The following is an 8,682-nucleotide window of genomic DNA, read 5'->3' as shown; positions in this document are numbered from 1 at the left end:
GTTAGTGACAGACGCAAAAGAATCATTGGATTCTATTCCGGCCTGATTGAGAACTGACAGATGGAATGTCGTGCCGTGACAGGGCATTAGGAATCGTTCCAATGAGAGGATGGGAGGTAGCCATTGACAACGGTGAAACCCTACATGCAGCTTGCCATGGAAGGAGACTTGCGTGTTTGAAGAAGAAGACAGTAGGAAAGCAGAGATTCAGAAGATGGAGCATCTCCAAACCTCAACCTATTCTCCATTACTGCAAAACAAGTAATCATTTCATGTTCTTTTGCTTTTCACAATCAATCCTGATAATTTCTGATATCCTGACTAAGATTTACAAGATAACCATAGCTTGCTTCAAGCCGACAATCTCTGTGGGATCGACCCTTGCTCACGCAAGGTATTACTTGGACGACCCAGTACACTTGCTGGTTAGTTGTGCGGGATTGCAAAAGTGTGATTGCAATTTCGTGCACCACTCACCCTCACAAAAAAAGAGAAAATAAAAGAAAATAGTAAATAAGGAAAAAGGACAATGGGTATGAATTTTTCAGATCTTTTTAGTTTCAGTTTGGTTCGGTTGTAGAAGGCTAGATATATGCCGAAAAAAATGTATATTAGTCATGTTTTGTTGAGACCTATTGCATGCAAAGAAAAACTAAATTTAGCATTCGAAACTAATTTAGATACAACCAGGAATAGTCGACACATTTTATGAAATTAATTTTCTTAGATGAAATTTCGATATGTCAATTGTAAACATAACGAATTAAAATTAAAGCACAAATGCTTAAAAAAGCTTGTATTGTTTACGATTTGAACATAAAAAGTTAGTTAACGTAGCGTAATTAATATATAGCATAGGTGGTAAGTTTTTTAATATTATTTAGTAGACGAATAATATTTATTCCTTGTGTAACTATTTATTTTGCAGTGAAAAAATTAACGATATTATTCATGTATAGAAAAATATGGCTCATTATGGTAATTAAGTTATTGAAATTTCAGCACGTTGGATTATTCAACTCACATTTCAGGTCATTGAGAGGTTGGATTTCTTTCTCTTTTACTTTATTCGATGTTTTTATCATCTCATGTTAGGAAACTATGTTGTTTTCCATTATTTGACTCAGAAAAACTGAATTAAGGAATTTCAAAAATTTGATAATATTTTTTAACGAAAAGAAGATGACACTAATGAAGTTGCATGAACAAGATGATAGCCTCATAAACTATAAACTAACATGGCGTGATATTAAGGTAGAAAGGTTTAGCATAAAGTAGGTGGATCACAGGATCATTGTTCAATGAAGACAACTAAAATGCATAAAGAGTTTACCTCTATAGTAAGTGCGTACTCTTGGAAGTACTCTCATTACACAAGACACATATGCCATTTATTATCAACATAAACTGAGGTTCCTAAGCTCCATAAATATAACATTAGCTACTCAAGTTGAGACCATTTTTCTTGCAAACATAATTGAAATATAATGCAAACCATCAACCTAGTAAAGCTTTCAACTTATAAAAATAAACATACTTGGTGCTGTAAGGTGAAAATTAGGCGATGGTGCTCAGAATTTTGTGCCACTCTAATTCATTCTTCATGTCCACAAAAGTCTGGTGTTCACTGGTGGTGGAGAATACAATATTGGTTGCCATTTTCATCCTTACTCTGTCACTTCCTTTCTATGAAATAAGACCAAAACTGAACGTTAGGAACATTTAATAGTGAGTATAATTTGTGTAAATTGACATGATTCGACAAGGTCTATGACATACCTTGCTACCAATAGTGGCAGGTGAAAACTTTCCCTCCAACTTAAGCCACATCAAACACCAAACATCAGCTTCGTTGCTAAAAGATCATGTGTGAAATCATATAAGGCGAAACTAAAGATTTTTTACTAGTTACAAATCGTATCCATCAACTAACCTATCATCAGGCTTGTTGAAAATACCTGTTGGATATTCTATAGGCCCCTATAAAGTTGGGTCAGGTTAGAAGCTAGTAAAATTTGTCATGGTTTAATCTTTGGTAAAAATTTGAGTCATTGCCTTCATCTTCAAAGAAAGAAATGGAAAGATAGGTATAACAGGGATAAAAATGTTCATTATTCAAAGAATAAATGGAGATGCATGGATTTAAATTTTACCATTATCACTATGTTCCACTCCCTTCTAACCATGCTCTCTTTGACCCTCGATGTGTCTAGGCAGTATACTCGACCGACTTTTACATCCAGGACCATGATGAACCAATTTCCTGGAGGTTCACAGAATGAAATCATAACCTGCATCCAGGGGCAGAGCTACCTATAAAAAAGGGGGCAATCGCCCTCCTAATTTTATTTTTTTACATGTAAATTATATGTAAATTTCAGTTTAACTCCCCTTAAAATTTTATTTTAATCTTATTTTACTGTTTAAATATTTTTAGCCCCCCTCTAATATTTCATTAGGCTCCGCCCCTGCCTGCATCGTCACATGAATTTAGAGACATGTTAATAAGGAATTGTCAGGTAACATGCGTTCGTGATAAGGATGAAACAAGATCGAATTGGCCTATCCATTTCTAGTGCCATTGTCTTAGGCATCCACTTTGTCTTGTACTTGGTCATGACAAGTTCCATAGCTTCTCCATATAAGATGCCATCAGCAAAGGTGGATGGTAGATACTACCATTTGGGTTGCACTGATTTCCTAGCCACAGCACTTGCAAGCATGCAGACTGTGTTCATCACCTTCAGTATGAGTCCTAGTGACAAAAACAAATTTGTTAGCACAGGCAAAGTTTACAACATCTTCACTAAAGACGGCCCAAATATCTATATACGATGCAATTTTACATAGAACTTACTTCATTCTTAGGAAGGCTCCTAGGAAATAGGGTCAATAACAGTCCTATTGTCAGCTCCATGGTACTCAGCTTATAAAGGGTTTTGCTATTTTGGATATGGAGACAAAAATAATTTTAAAATGGATTAAAATAGTGGATTGAGCTAAAACACGTATGTTAAATTTACAAGCTATGGAAGTGATAACTCACCCAAACTCATACTTGCAGCCAAATATCTAGGCTGCTAGCCTACATTCATCATAAGATAGGCTCATGTTGGTGATGACCGGACTTTTGTGTGGTATAGAATTTCTCTAATGAAATCTCGTTGTAAGCATAGTTTCTAAACCAACAATAATCCTTTCATACAAAAATTTTTTTGTCACAAGTACAAACCCCTAATAATCCTAATAATCGAAGTATTTAAACCTTGGGTCGTCTTCTCAAAGGAATTGCAGGGTAGTGTTCTTGTTATGGGTTATGAGTTGTATATTTCGGGGTTTTGGATGAGAAACATGAAAAGTAAATGGCAATGAAAGTCAAATGATAGAGCGGTCTTAACAAGTTTTGGTGGTCAAGGATCTCTATCCATATCACTAATCATATCATGATAATTGCATGGATCAATCCCATTAGATCATCCTCTAACTAGTAAAGGAGAGTTAAATGAGCTATATCAATCCAAGTCCATAGGTCCTAACTATTCACTAATTGAATTAATGAGAGCTAGAGTCAATGGCTATGATGAGCGGATAATTTATACGCTTTTCGGCACTGTTTTTAGTATGTTTTTAATACATTTTAGTTAGTTTTTAGTATGTTTTTATTAGTTTTTGTTCAAAATTTACTTTTCTGGGCTTTACTATGATTTTGTGTATTTTTCTGTGATTTTAGGTAATTTATGGCTGAAATTGAGGGACCTGGGCAAAAATCTGATTCAGAGGCTAAAAAAGGACTGCAGATGCTGTTGGATTCTGACCTCCCTGCACTCGAAGTGGATTTTCTGGAGCTACAGAAGCCCAATTGGCGCGCTCTGAATTGCGTTGGAAAGTAGAAATCCTGGTCTTTCCAGCAATGTATAATAGTTCATACTTTGCCCGAGATTTGATGGCCCAAACCGGCGTTGCAAATCAGCTTCAGAATTCCCGGCGTTTAACACCGGAACTGGCACAAAAGATGGAGTTAAACGCCATAGGATCTTTTGACATTGTATCTTTACCTCATGACACATTACACGTTTCTTATTATATCTTCTACGGCATGAGTCTCTAAACCCCATGGTTGGGGGTGAGGAGCTCTGCTGTGTCTTGATGGATTAATGCAATTACTACTGTTTTTCATTCAAACACGTTTGCTTCTATTCTAAGATATCACTTGTTCCTCAACTTGATGAATGTGATGATCCGTGACACTCATCATCATTATCACCTATGAACGTGTGCCTGACAACCACCTCCGTTCTACTTTAGATTGAATGAATATCTCTTGGATTCCTTAATCAGAATCTTTGTGGTATAAGCTAGAATTGATGGCCGCATTCAAGAGAATCCGGAAGGTCTAAACCTTGTATGTGGTATTCTGAGTAGGATTCAAGGACTGAATGACTATGACGAGCTTCAAACTCCTGAAGGCTGCGCGTTAGTGACAGAGGCAAAAGAATCACTGGATTCTATTCCAACCTGATTGAGAACCGACAGATAATTAGCCGTGCTGTGACAGAGCGCGTTGAACATTTTCACTGAGAGGATGGGAGGTAGCCATTGACAACGGTGAAACCCTACATACAGCTTGCCATGGAAGGAGCCTTGCGTGCATGAAGAAGACAGTAGAAAAGTAGAGATTCAGAAGATAGAGCATCTCCAAAACCTCAACCTGTTCTCCATTACTGCGAAACAAGTATCTATTTCATGTTCTTTTACTTTTCACAATTAAACCTGAGAATTATTGATATCGTGACTAAGAGTTACAAGATAACCATAGCTTGCTTCAAGCCGACAATCTCCGTGGGATCGACCCTTACTCACGTAAGGTATTACTTGGATGACCCAGTGCACTTGCTGGTTAGTTGTGCGGAATTGCAAAAGTGTGATTGCGATTTCATTCACCAGGCTACCAATCATCAATCATCTGGGCATTAGTAACTCAAAAATTCCTAAATTACCATCTCAAGCCAAGAACATAAAATTCTACTCTAACATCCTTCCAAGCATTTTATCAAATACATGGAAGGCACAAAAGGAAAGCATAGTAAATTGACAACAAGGATGGATTCTAACAACAATTAATTGCAAGGAAGTTAACAACAACAATCAAAGAAAGCACAATTAACATGAATTACCTCAAATTACACTAAAAGAAAATAAGAAGAACAAGAGTAGATCATCTTACAAAGCATGGAAACAAAATAGAAGAAATTGCAACAAGAGAATAGAAGAACAAGATGTAGCAACATAGAATTGAAAGGTAGAAGTAAATGAAAGCAAAGATTAAATCCTAGATCAAAGAAATTCTAACCTAAATCTAATCCTAATTCTAGAGAAAAGGGAGAGCTTCTCTCTCTAGAAAACTAACTCTAAAACTAGATCTAAAGTGTGTTGTGTGTGTAATGAATGGAATGATTGGTATCTTCCCCTTCAATCCTTGATCCTTTTAAGCATTCTGGCGCCAAAGTTGGTTCCAAATTGGGCCCCACAGCCTCTGTGAATTTTCTAGGCACAAATTCATTTAAAAATCATGTGCTAGCAACGGCGCGTACGCGTCCATGGGGTTTTGACAATCCACGCGTATGCGTCTAGTGTGCGTGTGCGTCCATGGATGTATCCCAAATTTTTGGCTTTTCATGATTTCTCCACTTTGCATGCTTTCTCTTCACTCCTTTGATCCATTCATATCCCTTTCTAATCTGAAATCACTAGCAAACACATTGGTGCACGGAATTATGATCACACTTTTCACAACTCCGGTACAACTAACCAGCAAGTGCACTGGGTCATCCAAGTAATAATTTCTTACATGAGTAAGGGTCAATCCCACGGAGATTGCCGGCTTGAAGCAAGCTATGGTTATCCTGTAACTCGTAGTCAGGAGATTAGTGATAAAAATGATTTTGTTTGTAAAAAGTAAAAGGGCATGAAATGAATGAAACTTGTTATTCAGTAATGGAGAACAGGTTGAGGTTTCAGAGATGCTCTGTCTTCTGAATCTCTGCTTTCCTACTGTCTTCTTCTCCAAACACGCATGACTCCTTCTATGGCAAGCTATATGTTGGTGGATCACTGTTGTCAATGGCTACCATCCGTCCTCTTAGTGAAAATGGTCCAGGTACGGTTTCTGTACGGCTAATCAATTGTCAGATCTCTCGTCTCGGATGAAAAATACCAGGCACAGCTACCGCATGGCTAATCATCTGTCAGTTCTCACTTGTTTCAGAATAGGATCTCTCTATCCTTTTGCACACTGTCACTACGCCCAACATTCGCGAATTTGAAGCTCGTCACAGTCATCTCGTCCTAGATCCTACTCGGAATACCACAGACAAGGTTTAGACTTTTCAGATCTCAGAAATGCTGCCAATTGGTTCTAGCCTCTACCACAAAGTTTCTGATCTCATGAGTTTGAATGCTCTATTGTCAGGAAATGCAAGTCAAACTATTCGATTAGAAACCCAAGAGATACGCACTCAAGTTGTCGTCCAATGACTACGTTGAGCTCAGATAGAACAGAAGTGGTTGTCAAGAATTCGTTCATAAATTGGAGAATGATGATGAGTGTCATGGATCATTACATTCTTTATATTGAAGTACGAGTGAGTATCTTAGAACAGAAGCAAGCGTGATTGAATAGGAAACAATAGTAATTGCATTAATCCATTGAAACACAACAGAGCTCCTCACCCCCACCTATGGGGTTTAGAGACTCATGCCGCAGAAGATACAATATGAGATGTAAAATATCATAAGTTACAAAATGAATCTCTAAAAGTAGTTCTTATACTAGACTAGTAACTTAGGTTTACAGAAAATGAATAACTAGGTGTAGATAGTGTAGAAATCCACTTCTGGGGCCCACTTGGTGAGTGTTTGGGTTGAGATTTCAAGCTTCCACGTGCATGTGCATCAAATTGGAGTTAAACACCACCCTGGGTGCCAAAATGGGCGTTTAACGCCAAGAAGTGTGCCAGTTCTGGCGTTTTACGCCAGAAAAAGGTCTCTGGCTGGCGTTTAACGCCAGTTTGGGTTATCAAATCTAGGGCAAAGTATGGACTATTATACATTGCTGGAAAGCCCAAGATGTTAGCTTTCCTGCCTAATTGAGGACGCACCAATTGGACTTCTATAGCTGTAGAAAAATGCGTTTGAGTGCAGGAAGGTCAGAATCCAACAGCATCTGCAGTCCTTTCTCAGCCTTTGAATCAGAATTTTGCTCAGGTCCCTCAATTTCAGCCAGAAAATACCTGAAATTACAAAAAAACACACAAACTCATGGTAAAATCCAGAAATGTGATTTTTGCATAAAACTAATAAAAATATAATAAAAAGTAACTAAAACATACTAAAAACTACCTAAAAACAATGCCAAAAAGCGTATAAATTATCCGCTCATCACAACACCAAACTTAAATTGTTGCTTGTCCCCAAGCAACCAAAAACAAAATAAGATAAAAAGAAGAGAAAATACAATAAATTTCAAAAATATCAATGAAGATTAGTTTTAATTAGATGAGCGGGACTAGTAGCTTTTTGCCTCTGAATAGTTTTTGCATCTCTCTATCCATTGGAGTTCAGAATTGTTGGCCTCTTTAGGAACTCAGAAATACAGATAATGTTATTGATTTTCCTGGTTAAGTTCTTTTTTATTCTTCAATACAGATACTTTATGAGTCTTGGCCATGACCCTTAGCATTTTGTTTTCCAGTATTACCACCGGATACATAAATGCCACGGACACATAACTGGGTGAACCATTTTAGATTGTGACTCAGCTTTGCTAGTGTCCCCAGTTAGAGGTGCCTAGAGTTCTTAAGCACACTCTTTTGCCTTGGATCACGACTTTAACCACTCAGTCCCAAGCTTTTCACTTGGACCTTCATGACACAAGCACATGGTTAGGGACAGCTTGATTTAGCTGCTTAGGCTAGGATTTTATTCCTTTGGTCCCTCTTATCCATTGATGCTCAAAGCCTTGGATCCATTTTACCCTTGCCTTTTGGTTTAAAGAGCTATTAGCTTTTTCTGCTTGCTTTTTCTTTTTCTTTCTCTTTTTTTCTTTATTTTTCGCAATTTTTTTCGCAAGCTTTTGCTTTTCACTGCTTTTTCTTGCTTCAAGAATCAGTTTTATGATTTTTCAGATCACCAATAACATGTATCCTTTTTCATTTTTCTTTCAAGAGTCAACTTTTCTGAATTCCAATTTCAAACATGCACTGTTTAAGCATACATTCAGAAAGCAAGAAGTATTGCCACCACATCGAAATAATTAAACTAATTTCAAGATAAATTTCGAAATTCATGCACTTCTTGTTCTTTTGCAAATAAAAAATATTTTTCATTTAAGAAAGGTGAGAGATTCATGGAATCATTCATAGTTTTAAGATATAGACTCTAAACACTAATGATCATGTAATAAAGACAAGACTTAGACAGAGAATAAACATAAAAACAGACAAATAACAATAAAAGCAAGGAAATTAAGGAGCGGGCCCACCTTAGTAACGGCGGCTACTTTTTCCTCTTGATGGTCCAATGGAGTGCTTGAGCTCCTCTAGTTTGCTCCATCCTCTTTCTTAATGATGGGCTTTGGTGATGAATTTCTCCATCTCCCAAGGTTCGGAGACAGAAGCAATTGCC

The sequence above is a fragment of the Arachis duranensis genome, chromosome 2 (genome assembly GCF_000817695.3).
Source record: "Arachis duranensis cultivar V14167 chromosome 2, aradu.V14167.gnm2.J7QH, whole genome shotgun sequence".
Lineage (NCBI taxonomy): Eukaryota > Viridiplantae > Streptophyta > Magnoliopsida > Fabales > Fabaceae > Arachis > Arachis duranensis.
Note: the sequence above shows the minus strand (reverse complement) of the source record.